Source organism: Felis catus, chromosome A1 (assembly GCF_018350175.1).
Source record: "Felis catus isolate Fca126 chromosome A1, F.catus_Fca126_mat1.0, whole genome shotgun sequence".
Taxonomy (NCBI): domain Eukaryota; kingdom Metazoa; phylum Chordata; class Mammalia; order Carnivora; family Felidae; genus Felis; species Felis catus.
The window spans coordinates 159,611,592-159,626,808 of NC_058368.1; the positions used below are offsets into that span (position 1 = coordinate 159,611,592).

Below are 15,217 nucleotides of genomic sequence, written 5' to 3' on the forward strand. Positions count from 1 at the left end.
ATGTCTTTCTGAAACAGTGCCTTTGCTAATTGCTTATTTTAGATTTTTCCACTGAGCAGAATTACAGATTCCCTCTACAATTTACTAGGAAAACATTTACTTAAACCCTCCTTGACTTTTCAGTGCAATAACAATAAAAGGCATCACCTTCTGGTATTTAAGTTGAACAAAATGCTTTCAGCAAAGTCACTCTATATTTGCAATAAACTAATTTCTCACAAAGGATCAAAGTCCTCACATATGGAAAAAGTAACCAACCATTTTCAATATGCTTTGTAACAGATGCTTCCATAAGCAAAATGAAGCATAGAGTCCACAGGTTTCAGATGAAGAATGTAACTGAAAATAGTGTGAATAGCTGGCAAACTTTCTGATTCCTCAAGAGGCACATGCCGAGGAGGCCATTGCAGTGTTTCTGCCTTCCTAAGCCTCCTACCACTAACCCCACGCTCCTAACACACACACGCAAATGAAGCATTGGAATCTTTAAAAATTACTAAAATCTCTGCCCAAGACCTGATGTTCTGGGAGCTTCCTCAAGACTCCTGGGAACAGTTTTCCTTTCTAGGTGTGTGGATTTTATATTATCGATTATTTCAAAGCAAGATCATTTATACCTCTAATCCTTTTACTCTACATTCAGAGTCAAATAATGAATTTCTATTTTGTTGTTTTCAGATTCTCCCAGACATATAGCTCCTATATACCAGTGATATAAGTAGTTCTCCAGGAAATAGAACAGAGGTTCTCACCTTTCCATAGGATTTTCTTTTTAATATAAAAAAAAAACTGCAAACTGCTTATGATAATACTTATATTTTTATTATCAGGTTATTAAAGGCTTACCATGATGGCGAAACATTACAAGGGTCCAGTATCATTTTGTAATGATATATATTTTGTGTATAACATCAACATCTATATACACTTGAAAAGATAATATTTATTTCATAATAATAAGATTTATACCCATAAGAATTTGCAAGTATTATAAAATATCCACCTCCTAATTTTACTTTTCCCCTTCAATTCTCAAGAGCACTAATACTATTTTCAGAGAATTCATTTTTGTCTCTTTTAATATTTTTAAGAGTTTATTTTTTGAGAGAGAGAGTGCAAGTGGAGGAGGGGCAGACAGAGGGAGAGAGAGAGAATTCCAAGCAGGCTCCACACTGCTAGTGGGGAGCCCTATATGGAGCTCAAACTCACAAACTGCAAGATCACCACGTGATCACAACCAGAGCCAAAACCAAGAGCCAGCCATTAACCAACTGAGTCACCCAGGCACCCCTGTCTTAAGATCTTTCATGTTTCTGAAGAAAATTCAATATAAACATAAGCATTATCATCAGAAGTAAGGCTGTTTTCTCACTCAAGTTCACTGGCTCCACCAGACCAAGGCTATATTACAGACCCAGGCTGAAACAGGTCAGATAATCCTTTATGGTGTTTCAAACATGCTACTTCTCTTATCTCACTAATCGCAACTAATGATACACATCACTAATTTCCTGGACACATGCAAGGTCTCTCAACCCATTCAATCCATCTCCAAGTTATGCCTACTACTACTTTTCAGTTGAGCCTGTATTATCTCTCCTGAACAATTATTGAATTGTCTTCCTAGGTGTAGCCTGCATGCAGTCACAGATCGCATTTCATATAGTAAGTCCTTCCCCTCCTCCCTTCTTACCTCCTGCAGCATGTCTTCACTACCTGGTTGATCATTGAAGACTCAGAGCAAATGTGACGTCCACTGTGAGGTTGCCTCAGTATCGCTAAAACTGAGTATTTGCACTCATGGAATCTACACTTCAAGTGACCTACACAAATGATGTCAAAACCGTGTAATCTCTCTGATGGTAGTTTGCAAGCAACACAGGGCAGACACTGTATAATAGTTGTTACAGTCTGTTCAATACATGTCCTTCAGTGATTGCCAGAAAATGTCTCCTAGCTTTTAATAACTCTCTCAGATTATACAAAATCAAGTTCCAGGAACATAGGTTTATCAAAATCCTTAATAAGTAAGTGGCCCCAATCTATTTTTTCATACTTACCTCTACATTGGCCTTATACCTGCCTACCACTTTTCCAGTAATAACAAGACATTTTAGTCACATGACTTTATTTTCTGTATTTCAAATGTATTTTCTTTTTACTTTCACAAAATGCTATCATTCAAGTCGATACATGCTATAATCATATAGCACAAAATGCTATATCAAGTTGATATATTTCCTATGACACCCTACTGATTCTTATTCAACTTCATCCCCTAATCTTTCTATTGAAGTATTCTTCATCTTTTACACAAAATTAAAATATTACTTCTTCTGTGGAAACATCTTTAATTTACCAGTTAGAATTTGTTGTTGTTGTTGCTATTGTTTTCTCCTGTGTCTCAGAATACTTCTCATATACTTCATTTAAAGCAGATAATACAGGATAGTCTTTGTCATGATGTGGTAACAATAGGGCCTGAAATCTTAGCAGTTATCCCGGCAAAGTTTGTTTCTTTCTTTAAAAAACCTAATGTAAGTCTGGTAACTTCGCAGAGTAGCTGTTCTACATCAAATGACTTCATCAGTCACCATGCTTCTTGTGTGTCTGCCATGGCAACATGAGGCTTCCTCAATCATTTCAAGAGGGAAGAAGAAACTGGAACACTATGCAGGAACTTTGCATGCCTCTACCCAAAAGTGCTCAATGCATGTGATCCCACCTAGTGCAAATAGGTCTAAAGGAGAGAAGATGACTGGATATTAGTGAGCACTCATTTTAAGTACCAGAGAGACTTACTCACTTTATAGATATTTATGTATTTACTTGTCTTCTTTTGCTAGACTGTGAATTCCTTAAGGGAAAACCTTCATTTCTATACCCCAGAACTTCAGCCAATACCATGCTTTGAGTATGACATCAGTTATTGTAAGACAGAACTGAAATAAATCACAAGGGAAATAAGGTTGTGCTTATCTCTGAGGAGAAGAAACAAAAATTCTGTTCTTACGTCCTCAAATATTCACACAATAGATTCTCCCTTTCCTATCAAAGGGGTTAACCATGAATATTACCTTCCATTCCATTTTGAGCATTAAACACATGTTTAACAATAGCAGAAGTTGCCACATGAAATATGTGTTTTTACTTTCTAAAAATGTAGGTTCTGCAGAATGTATAACGCATGAGAGGGTCAGGATATGAACTAACTCCGAAAGAAAGAAAGCTTCAGAGAAGTCACCCAAAATCTACTACATGTCCAGCTTGCTTGAGAAGTTTAACCTTATTTTTTAAAATAGTAATTACATAAACATGTCAGGAATACAGTGTGTCCAAGTAAAGAGTCCAACTTACCCAAATTAAATGCCGAGGTATTTTTATGTCTATCCATTAAATCTACCTTTGTAACACATATTAAAATATCAAAATGCTTATTAAAAAGTGAAAGGGTCGCCTGGGTGGCTCAGTCAGTTAAGCATCCGACTTCAGCTCAGGTCACCATCTCGCAGGTCATGGGTTCCAGCCCCACATCAAGCTCTATGCAGACAGCTCAGAGCCTGGAGCCTGTTTCAGATTCTGTGTCTCCCTCTCTCTCTGCCCCTCCTCTGCTCACACTCTGTCTCTCTCTGTCTCTCAAAAATAAATAACATGTAAAAAGTTTTTAAAAGTGATAAACAGTGTTTCAATTTTGCTAAAAAGATAATGACAATATAGTATAGGGAAAAGTGCCCTGAATTAAAAAGTAGGTGACTTGGTTGTTTACTCTAAACTCAGTCACAGTAGCTTGTTTATAAAATAACTAGGTGGTATTTAAGGTCACTTACTAACGACCAATCTGTAACAGCAGTAACTATCATTTATTGAACTTTTATTATACTACTATTAACATCTAGTTTTTAATATAAGAATTTGTATAGGTACCAGCTGTTTTCATAGGTTCCTTACATATTTCATTTATTCCTTACACAAACCCTTTGAGGTAGGTACTATTATCTCCATTTCACAAATGAGGAAATTGAGACAGAGAGAGTTTAAGCAGTTTATTCAAGGTTACATGGCTACCACTAGTTTAAACTCCATCTGACTCCAATTTCTGTACTCTTGACCTAGGCCATATTATCTCTTTTAATATAAAACATTGTGGTGGTTTCAACTGCAAGTACTCAACTAGACAACTAAAACTGATTTAAACAATATATATATATATATATATATATATATATATATATATATGATCTCATATAAAAGAAATTTTCCAGGTTGGTGATGTCATCAAAGGTTCAGACTGTCCATCTTTCTGCTCTGTCATACTCTGTGGGTCAGTGATCCCTCCCCTCATGGTCAGATGACCTAAGCAATTGCAGACATCACGCTTGGGAATGACCATACCAAGCAAACAAGACCAGTATTTTTGTCCATGAGTATATTTTGGAGGGGAGATGACCTTTCCCAGAAGATATTCTTGTATTTCCCTAAGTCCAAGTGACCAGGACTAGTCTGACTAAAGGAGGCCTAGAACATGATCTGATATTTGGAGACTGTAGAGGGAAAGACAGACTCTGATAGAAAATGTGTGTGTAGGGGTGCCTTGGTAGTTCAATTGGTTGAGTGACCAACTCCTGATTTCTTCTCAGGGTCATGAGATAGAGCCCTGCCTCACACTCCATGTGTATAAAAAAGAAAGGCGGCATGTGCTGTGTGGAGGGAAGCAAGCTGGAGAGGACAATAGGGTAGCTATGGATAGGCAATCAGCAGCAAGTAGTACCATAAGAAAATATCACTACCCTTATTTTATAGGTGAGAAAGCATACTTAAAGAAGTTAAAAACTTGCACAAAGTTACTTGGGGTGGTTTTTTGTTTTGTTTTTTAATGTTTATTTTTAAGAGAGAGTGAGAGAGAGAGAGAGAGAGAGAGAGAGCAGAAGAGGGGTGGAGAGAAAGGGAGACACAGAATCCGAAGCAGGTTCCAGGCTCTCAGCTGTCAGCACAGAGCCCTACATGGGGATCGAACTCATGGACCACAAGATTATGACCTGAGCCAAAATCAGATGCTTAACTGACTGAGCCACCCAAGCCCACCCATCCTTATAATTTTAAAAGGAAAAATTGCATAAATATGAAATGGCATAGGTGGTTGAAATAAGTATTTTTATTTTCTTAAAATGCAATCACATTAAAAAGTCATGTCATAAGCTTATCATCCTAACTTAGAATTTAAGTGCTTTTCCTTCCAGACTTTTTTTTTCAAAAATATTGTTGCATAATTGGAATCACAATTTATATTAATATTTGGTATTCTTATTCTTTACTTAACATTACAACAGAAATATGCTTGCCACGTGCACTTCAAAATCATCATTTAAATATGTGATATTTCATCAATTAGATGCATTGCACTTAATTACTCCCTAGTGTTGAATACTCGGTGTTTTCCTTTGTTTTGCTATTTATAGGCAATGGGTGATAGCCATCTCTGGGCATATTTTGAATTATTTTCTTAGATCAGATTCCCTGGAGTAGAATGACTTAAGACCAAGAATATGAAGGTTTATTGGTTTTTTTGTTTTGTTTTGTTTTGTTTTGTTCTGTTATTTGTTTTTGTTTCAGGGTCTTCATGGATTCTGCCAACTTACTTTTGGAAAGGATGGGTCAGTTTACAGTGTGATTAGTAATGTATGGGAGCACTAATTTTCCTCTGCTTTCACCCTTAGTGGGAAATATATTAAGTTGATACATTAAAATGAACCTTCATTTTGCAATGGGAGAAAAAAAACAAAACATAGCACTCTGCTAGCATCTCAGGGAAGACAAAATAAACACAAATATAAATAAAACAGTTGTGCATAGAGGAACTAGGTGGTGAAGGAAACGTGTCCTGATCATTATGGAAGCTTAGGAAGGGGAACAGCATTTGAAATACCTCTTTAAAGAGTGAGGAGAAGAAAGATGTGTGAAGAGGGAATGGAAATTATGGGCATGATCAAGAATACAGAGGGTTGAAATGGCAGGGCATGTGGTGAGATAATGCAGTTTGCATTTATAGGAGAATCAAGTGGGAGTCAGAGAATGGAAGAGAGAATCCTGGTGAAGTAAGAATCATAAGATTTGGACAACGTTATATGACATAATAAGAAACTTAGGTCTAATCCTACAGGTTATGGGAAACCACTGTGTGGTTTTAAGGAAGGGGTAGATGCAATACAAACTTTTTTAAAACCAGTGTTTTTCAATGTGCAGTCTAGAACAGTGGCATCAGCATCACCTGGGAACACAGAAATGCAAGTTCTCAGGTCCCACAGGACACTTACTTGGTAACAACTCCATGAATGAGACCTAGCAATCTATATTTTAATCAGCACTCCAAGTGAGTCTGATGCCCAATAAACAATAAAGTTTGGGAACCACTACCTTTTTTTTTTTAATATATGAAATTTATTGTCAAATTGGTTTCCATACAACACCCAGTGCTCATCCCAAAAGGTGCCCTCCTCAATACCCATCACCCACCCCCCCCTCCCTCCCACCCCCTATCAACCCTCAGTTTGTTATCAGTTTTTAACAGTCTCTTATGCTTTGGCTGTCTCCCACTCTAACCTCTTATTTTTTTTCCTTCCCCTCCCCCATGGGTTTCTGTTAAGTTTCTCAGGATCCACATAAGAGTGAAACCATATGGTATCTGTCTTTCTCTGTATGGCTTATTTCACTTAGCATCGCACTCTCCAGTTCCATCCACATTGCTACAAAAGGCCATATTTCATTCTTTCTCATTGCCACGTAGTATTCCATTGTGTATATAAACCACAATTTCTTTATCCATTCATCACTTGATGGACATTTAGGCTCTTTCCATAATTTGGCTATTGTTGAGAGTGCTGCTATAAACATTGGGGTACAAGTGCCCCTATGCATCAGTACTCTGTATCCCTTGGATAAATTCCTAGCAGTGCTATTGCTGGGTCATAGGGTAGGTCTATTTTTAATTTTCTGAGGAACCTCCACACTGCTTTCCAGAGCGGCTGCACCAATTTGCATTCCCACCAACAGTGCAAGAGGTGGGAACCACTACCTTAAACTGACATTCTGGCAACTGGGCAGAAGGTGGTTTTGGTGGAGTAAGGTTGGATGCAGGAAGGCCACTCAGGAAGCTGCTGCAAAGGTCAACCAGAAAAATGATATGTCCTGAACTTATCCGTGAGATTGAAACCAGTCAGGTTTAAATTATTTTATGTAGGAAAAAGTACACAGACTGAGAAATTTTGACTGAGGACAGAATCCTGGGATATACAAATTCTAAAGGGGCAGGCTGAAGAAGTGCCCTTTAAGAAAAGATAGTCAGGAAGGTATGAAAAGGAAGAGGAGGGAAAGTGCCATGGAAACCAAAGGAGTAGAGAGCTTTAAGAGAGTCAGATGGATAATAGTATCCCCAAAATATAAAGACTCAAAAACACGTACTGGGTTTTACAATTAGGGCACCGTTTTTAACCATAGAGAAAGCAGTATAGTGTAGTCCTAAAGATGGAATCAGACTTAAGGAAGATAAAGAGGAAATGAGATTTGAAAGAACGCAAGAAATTTGTGGAATAGTACTACTTTGGAGAATGCTGGATGTAAAAAACAGCAGTTGGATCCTGAGGTTGGTAAACATTTTCTGAAAAGACCACATAGTAATATTTTCATCTTATGGGCACACAGTCTCTATGGCCGATATGTAACTATACCATTGTAGGGCAAAAAGTACCCATAGGCAGTATATAAATGCATGTCAATGGCTCTTCCCAACAAAACTTTATGAAAACAGGCAGTCTGCTGGTGAACTATAATTTGCCAATTCCTGGGTTAGACAATTTCTGAATTTTTTTTCTTTTATTTGTGTTTGTTATTTTTTAATGTTTATTTTTGAGAGAGAGAGAGAGAGAGAGAGAGATTGAGAGAGCCCACACATGAGCTGAGGAGGTGCAGAGGTGCAGAGAGAGGGAGACAGAGGATTAGAAGCAGGCTCCACACTGACAGCAGAAAGCCCAATGTGGGGTTCGAACTCACAAACTGTGAGATTGAGATCATGACCTGAGCTGAAATCAAGAGTCAGACCCTTAACTGACTGAGCTACCCAGGCACCCTACATTTGTTATTTTTAAGATAGGAAAGTAATGCACATATTTATAGGCTGAAAGGAAAGAATATATAGAAATGAAGATATTGGAGGATACATTTACTCTTTTATTTAACTATATTTACTGAACTCCTCCTATGTTCCAAGCATTATTCTAGGCACTGAGAATGAATAAGAGTGAATCTTTTTTCTTAAGGAAGTAAAAAAAAAAGAAGTCTACAAATAACACATAATAAGGAATACTAGGTGATAATAATTGCTATGAAAAACAATAAAATAGATGGAGATTGCCAGTTGGGTTATTCTAGGTTTACAAAAGGAAAATCTCCTCTGAGGCATTTATATTTAAGCCGTGACATGAATGGCTAGAGAATGAAGTAGAGAGGGGTAGTAATTAGCAAAGCAAATATCTAACAAGGCAGAAGAATAGGGACCGAAGGGATGAACAGGGTTTCAATGGAGAAGACCTTCTCATCCTATCAGACTAAGAATAAGGTCGAAGATAGAAACAGCAAGAGGTTGAAGGTTCATCATGAGATTTTATGATGAATGAAGAGACAAAGTTATCCAACTAGAGTGGTTAGGATGGAGTCAAATAAAAGATTCGAGTTGATTAGTGAATAATTAGGTGGTAAGGAAAAGGAAATTCACTGGAGTCAAATAAAGAATGGATTGTGGCAGTGAAAGCCCATCCATATTGGCTGCATCTATGCAAAATGTCTGCCTGTGGTAATGCTGCCAACACTTTCAGGAAGAGAGATTTATGGTATGTTCTGTAGAGCATGTGGTATACTTCAGACACACTTAGTCCTGCCCAAAGAACTACATCCATGTTGTATTTGAAGAGTTGGTAGTATAGCCTACAGATTTCCCAGAGAGGTGAGCTCACTCAAGAAAGTATCTTTCAAGAAATACATTCAAAGACTAAGAATTGTGGAAGTAATTTACATCACCTAGCTTAGTCATTCATAATTATTAAAGGACAATGAAATTGAGGCCTTGTAGAATATGAAAAAAAAAAAAAAAACAAACTCGAGGTGCCTGGGTGTCTCAGTCGACTCTTGGTTTAGGCTCAGATCATGATCACAGTTTGTGAATTTGAGCCCCACACCAGGCTCTCTGCTGACAGTGCAGAGCTTGCTTGGGATTCTCTACCTTTCCCTCTCTCTCTGCCCCTCCCATGCTTGCTCGCTCTCTCTCTCTCTCTCCCCCTCAAAATAAATAAACTTAAAAAAAAAACACTAAAAGCTGCTGTGGTTCACTACAGCCTGTGTGCCACAGGGCAGAGAGATAACATGTGTCATAAAAAGGGCATCCTAAAAAACTCACAAAATCTAAGAAAGAGGAAAATCAGAATACATACAGAATCTGGCAAATAGGATAAAGCAGGAAAGCAGGCTTTAGCCAATGTGATTGAAAGCAGGGTTTCATACTTGAAACTCTAGGGACTATTTGGGTAGAAAGAAGACATAGAAACTCTGATACCTGGAACCTAATTTTTTAGCTAATTGGACCTTGAGAGTTGACCCTGAGTTGTAACATTCTAGAATTTTTAGTTCCAAGAGACTCAGGGATAAGATTTTACTTTCCAAGTGTTAGCTTGCAAAGAGTTGAAAAGAAAATACTAGAGTTGAATTCTGAGGAAATGTTAAAACAAAACTTTGGGCATACCATCAAAATAAGCCAACAATTTCATCAGTTAAAGGAGAGAAGGAGAATTCAAACACTGAGCCAAAGATAAAAAAGATACAAAGCAAAGGTTTTGAGTGGAGGCTGGTAAAATGCAAAAGTTACTTTCTGTTCCAGTGAGAGTAGAGCAACTGTGGATTTTTCTGGAATGTCTGAAGTCTTGATGTAACCAGGAAGATAGCCCTGACTGTCCATGAGTGGATCCAGGAGGCATCCCAACCCTTCAAACATGCTAGGGTCATGCTCAAGGAATATTTCCACTCCTGACCATAGAGAAGCCAGAATTTATTTTTAAACCCAAATGCCACATTGAACAAGAGCTGTCCCAAAACTGTTTTCACAGTTCCTACTGTGTGTAGGATTAGGGCTGATGATCCTGCTATGAAAAATGGAATTGAGACCAGGACAAGGCAGTGAATGGCAATCAATCACAATGATCACATATTCAGACAGAATTAATGATCTCTTTTTTTTTATTTTTTTTTAATGTTTATTTACTTTTGAGAGAGAGAGAGAGAGAGAGAGAGGTGTGAGAGGGAGAGGGGCAGAGATACAGGGAGACACAGAATCCCAAGCAGGCTCCAGCCTCCAAGCTGTCAGCCCAGAGCCCGATGAGAGACTCAAACCCACAGGCTATGATATCATGACCTGAAGTCAGATGCTTAACCGACAAAGCCACCCAGGCACCCCTGATCTTTTTTTTAAATAAGAGTCAGAGCCTTCTTTTTTGTTTTGTTTTGTTTTAGAGAGAGAGAGAGAACATGAACATGAGTGGGGAGAGGAAGAGAGGGAGAGTGAGAGAGAGAGAGAGAGGGAGAGTCTTAAGCAGGCTCCACACCTAGCTTGGAAGTTGATGTGGGGCTTGATCTCAGGACCATAAGATGATGACTTAATCCAAAATCTAGAGTTGGATGCTTAATTGACTTAGCCGCCCAGGTACCCACAGAATTAATGATCGATTTCCTGCCTATTCTAGAATATAGATGATATATAATTTTTTTATGTGTCAAAAGGACACAATAAAAAACTCTATGTAGTGCTATAGTGTTGGTGCAATAAATATTTCCAAAATGTGTTCATTAGAATATTGGTACCATAAAATATTAATGGATATAATGAACAAAAAGGATTCTGTGATCAAAACCCATGGGAACCACTGGGTTCAATAAAATTAAACACTTCCTTTATTGCAGAAATTTTCAGAGCCATTGATATGCTAATGTTACCATGGCTATTCAAAGGAGGGGCACAGAATACAGTACTTAATCACTATTATTTGACCATGGGATACAATTTAATAGTGTGGTTAATATATTTAATTTTCCATAGAACATACTTGATAAAATCATTAACGTTTAAGGGAAATAGAAGATATTCAACATGTATTATAATATCACCTTCTTTTCTATAGCATCAGTGTATTGCTCACTCAAGACAAAAAAAAATCCTAGAAAAAATTGTGCACATAAAAGCCTTACTCATAACAACCCTACCTAAAAGTCCATCAACAAGAGAATGATAGTCTTAACATAGTCACACACAGAGAAACTCTTCAACAATGAAACCAAAATAAATAATACCTCACACAGCAACACAGGTGAATCTTAGAAACACAACATTTAGTCCAAAAAGTCACATTTCAGAAAACTACATATAGTATAAAACCATTTTTATAAGATTTGAATATTGGCAAAATTAAATATTCTAGGTTAGGATACATAATTACATGATGAAACTATTTTTAAGAAATAAGGGGATGGTAAACACAAAATTTAGGGTGGCCAGGGAAGGCAAGGACACTGAAAGAAAAAAGGAACCCACAGAGGCACCTGGGTGGCTCAGTCAGTTAAGTGTCTCACTCTGGACTTCAGCTCAGGTCATGGTCTTAGGATTGTTAGATCAAGCACTGCTTCAGACTTTGCATTGACAGCACAGCCTGCTTGGGATTCTTTCTCTCAGCCCCTCCCCTGATTGTGTGGACTCTCTCTCTCTCTCTCTCTCTCTCTCTCTCTTTCTCTCTTTCTCCCTCTCTCTCCCTCTCTCTCAAAATAAATAAGCATTAAAAAAAAGGGAACACACAGACAGATAAAACAGTAATGATAAGTCCTAGTTATTGCTGGGGAATTATTCATGGGTATTCATTTTGTTTTTATTTTTCATAATACACATATGTGTTGTGGTTTTCTTTTGCAGTTCTCAAATATTATATGCTAAAATTTAATTTTAAAAAACACATAATAAGCACTCAATAAATATTTGCCTAGTGAACAAAATTACTAAGATAATTGGTGTACCAAACCTACAGAGCAGCCCACTAAGACTTTTAGGTGGTTACCAATGGCCAATGTCCAGAGAGTTGTTAAGATAACAGAAGCCCTTGCAGAGCCTGAAGGGTGGTAGGACCTAATACTGAGACACTAAATTTTCTGCCATCCCCTCAAAATGGAGGACTCAGACACAGACCTGGAATATTTAAATAAAATTAAGAAAAGTGATATTTCACACACATTGGCCAATATTCATACTTAACACAGTTTTACTTTTGAAAATAGTCAACTACTGTAGAGCAAATCTAATACCCAGTGATATAAGGTATTGTATTTGACAACAGAATCCTAACATTGGAGTGCTTTCTGGATGTCACCTTCTGCATCATCATGATGCATTACAATAATATAAATTACTGTTTGGCTCATGGAACCTCCTTCTTGTAAGATGGTAATGCGTTCAGCCACAAAATGCTGGGTGATGCCAAGACTCCAGCTGTTTATTCAAAGGACCAAAAACCACAACAGAACTAAATCACAAAGTAAGGAAGTGTTTGTTGCTATTGAAAGCATCAAAACTTCCAAAAATGTCTTTTTTTTAAATTAAGATATAATTGACATATAACATTATATTAGTTTCCGGTGTAGAACATGTTTCAATTTACATATATATTGCAAAATAATCTCCACAGTAAATCTAGTTAACATTCCTGACCACATTTATTTACAGTTTTTTTCCTTTGAAAAGAACTTTTAAGATCTACTTTCTTAATGACTTTCAACATGAATAGATATTGAGGGTATTAGACTAAGTGAAGTAAGTCAGTCAGAGAAAGATAAATATGATCTTACTTATTGTGGAATCTTAAAAAGAAATGTTTATTATCCATTAAATAGGGACCCTCAGTATCCAGCCTCCCTACTGTAGTGGTTTTTAAAAGGTGTTTCCCTAGACCAGTAGCATCAGTGTTACCTAGGAAATTTTCAGAAATGTAAATTCTTAGGCTTCACTCCACACCTACTGAATCAGAAAATATGAAGGTAGAGCCCACCAAGCTGTGTTTTATCAAGCCCTTCAGATAATTCTCACTCTCATAAGGTTTGAGTTCCACTGCCCCAGAATAATAGAGAAATCCTCACCTAAAGAACATTTTATTGGTTAAAAGATTATTTTTAGCTGGGGCACTTCAGTGGTTCATGTATGTTTTTGTCCTTTTTAAAAACCTGAACTTACTTAATAAAGAGTTTGTTCAGGGTGGTTTTGATCACAACAATGACTCAGAGTTTTACCTCTCCTTACCTATTTTGCTAACCAAACATATGTGAGCTTCTCAGGGACGGCTGAGGAGTATTCTGCAGGGAAGGGTAAAGTAGAATTTTGAAACAAATTGAACAGTCAATCAAGTGTTTGCATGACTTGCCCCAAACTCTCAGAGATCTCCTGGGTAGAGGGGAAAAGATCTTGTTGCTATGTTTCCTCCCAAAGGTTAATGAGAGTGTGGAATTTTCTTTTAATTGTCCATGTTCAGGGTAGACGATCCATGAGAGGACTGGAGTAGTTTAGGAATGAAGACAAGCTCCAGCACAACATGGTGCATCTTCCTCTCACAAGCATTAAAGATTGTCCAAAGCAAAAACAGACATTTGGGTTTTTTCCACGTGTAAAAGATATCTCCCTTTTCCTCAGGAGCCCTGGTTTTGCATAATAATGTATATAGAAACTTAGGAATTCCATGGGGAAAGGATACAAACAGTTTACAATAGAGGGAGAATGTGGATAAAAATTCTTGCAAAGAAAAGTTGATTTTAATGCGTCTATAAACAAGGACTCTTGGAAAACTTGTAAAACTATTTTAAGAAGTTCTCAGAATTTCCAAAGAGCTCAGAAGTTCTAAAGCAAAGATATGGGAAAGAACATGGGATTTGTAACTATCTGTGAGGTAGCAAGAAGGAAGTAGAGAATAGTGGGCAGAATGTAAATAAGTGATTTGACAATTAATTATGTATTAATCTGAGACATTTTCATAGGTTTAAATTTGTTTTTGACTATATTATTGTTCAATATCAGTGTGTGCTTCTGCTTTTTTTTCCTAATAAACTAATAGGCAGAGACGACCGTGTCATAGAAATGGTCTTAACTTTCCATCACAAGACACCCAGAGGAAGGTTATAGTCAAGTGAATCCTTTGCAAATCTAATTATACTGTTCCAGAGCTAAAATGCTGTAACTGCCATCTTCAACAACTTGAGGACATCATTCTTACCGCAGTCTGTTTGAATAAACCCTCTGGAGCTAAACAGCACTCTGGTCCCAGGTTATTTAGAATGCCATAAAACTGTAGGACATTAGAACTAGAAGCTTAAAATCCATCTTATGTCAGATCCCTTTTGTTGATGAAGAAATTGACACTTCTAAAGTCACATAGTTACCTGAAAGAGCTGGAATTGAAGAACAGATTTTGTGACTCATGTCCAGTAAAAACAAAGCCTCTCCCTCTCTCCTCCACCATGGCTTTTACTACTTTCCACATTTCTCACTATGTTCTGAACACAGTATAGTGGCTAGATTCCCTAGAGAACCAGCAGAGGCTCTATATCCCTTTATGACCTAGTTTCAGAAGCCATAAAGCACCACTTCCACCATAATCATCAAGATTCAAGAGAAGAGAAAACAGGGCCAATCTCCTAAAAGAAATGTCATAGTCACATTGAAGAAAGAAGATAAGGGATAGGAGATATTGTGATCATCTTCAGAAAACACAATCTGCCACAGATTGAACACATACATCTAATTTTGTTCCCTCCAAAAATTTCACTCAAACAATAATAAATTGACTCCCACCCAAGGCATAAACCCACCAGCACAGGGAGAATGAAAAAAAAAAAAAAAAAGAAGCAACAGCAACAAAATTTTAGAAGCTGGAAAGCAGATGTTCAACTGGCAAAAGACTTAAGAGAACCCAGAACACTGAATCTTAAATTAGCGAAGGGGAAAAGCTTAAAACTCATCACATTTCTAACCCAGAATTCCCCAAGGGCTAAGGATATTGTAGCGTCAGATACCATTATAAGTGAGTAGGAGGAAAGAGCTAAAATAAGGAGGATTTTAAATAGGAGTCAAATCTCTAGATTCCCCTTCCCAGGTTTG

At 37.3% G+C, this 15,217-nt stretch overlaps 1 long non-coding RNA gene across 10 annotated transcripts in view; it reads left to right on the top strand.

Annotated features, from left to right (window-relative positions):
• Nucleotides 1-15,217, top strand: part of LOC109502461 — a 306,856-nt gene that overhangs the window by 112,654 nt on the left and 178,985 nt on the right. The gene's annotated exons all lie outside the window — the stretch shown is intronic.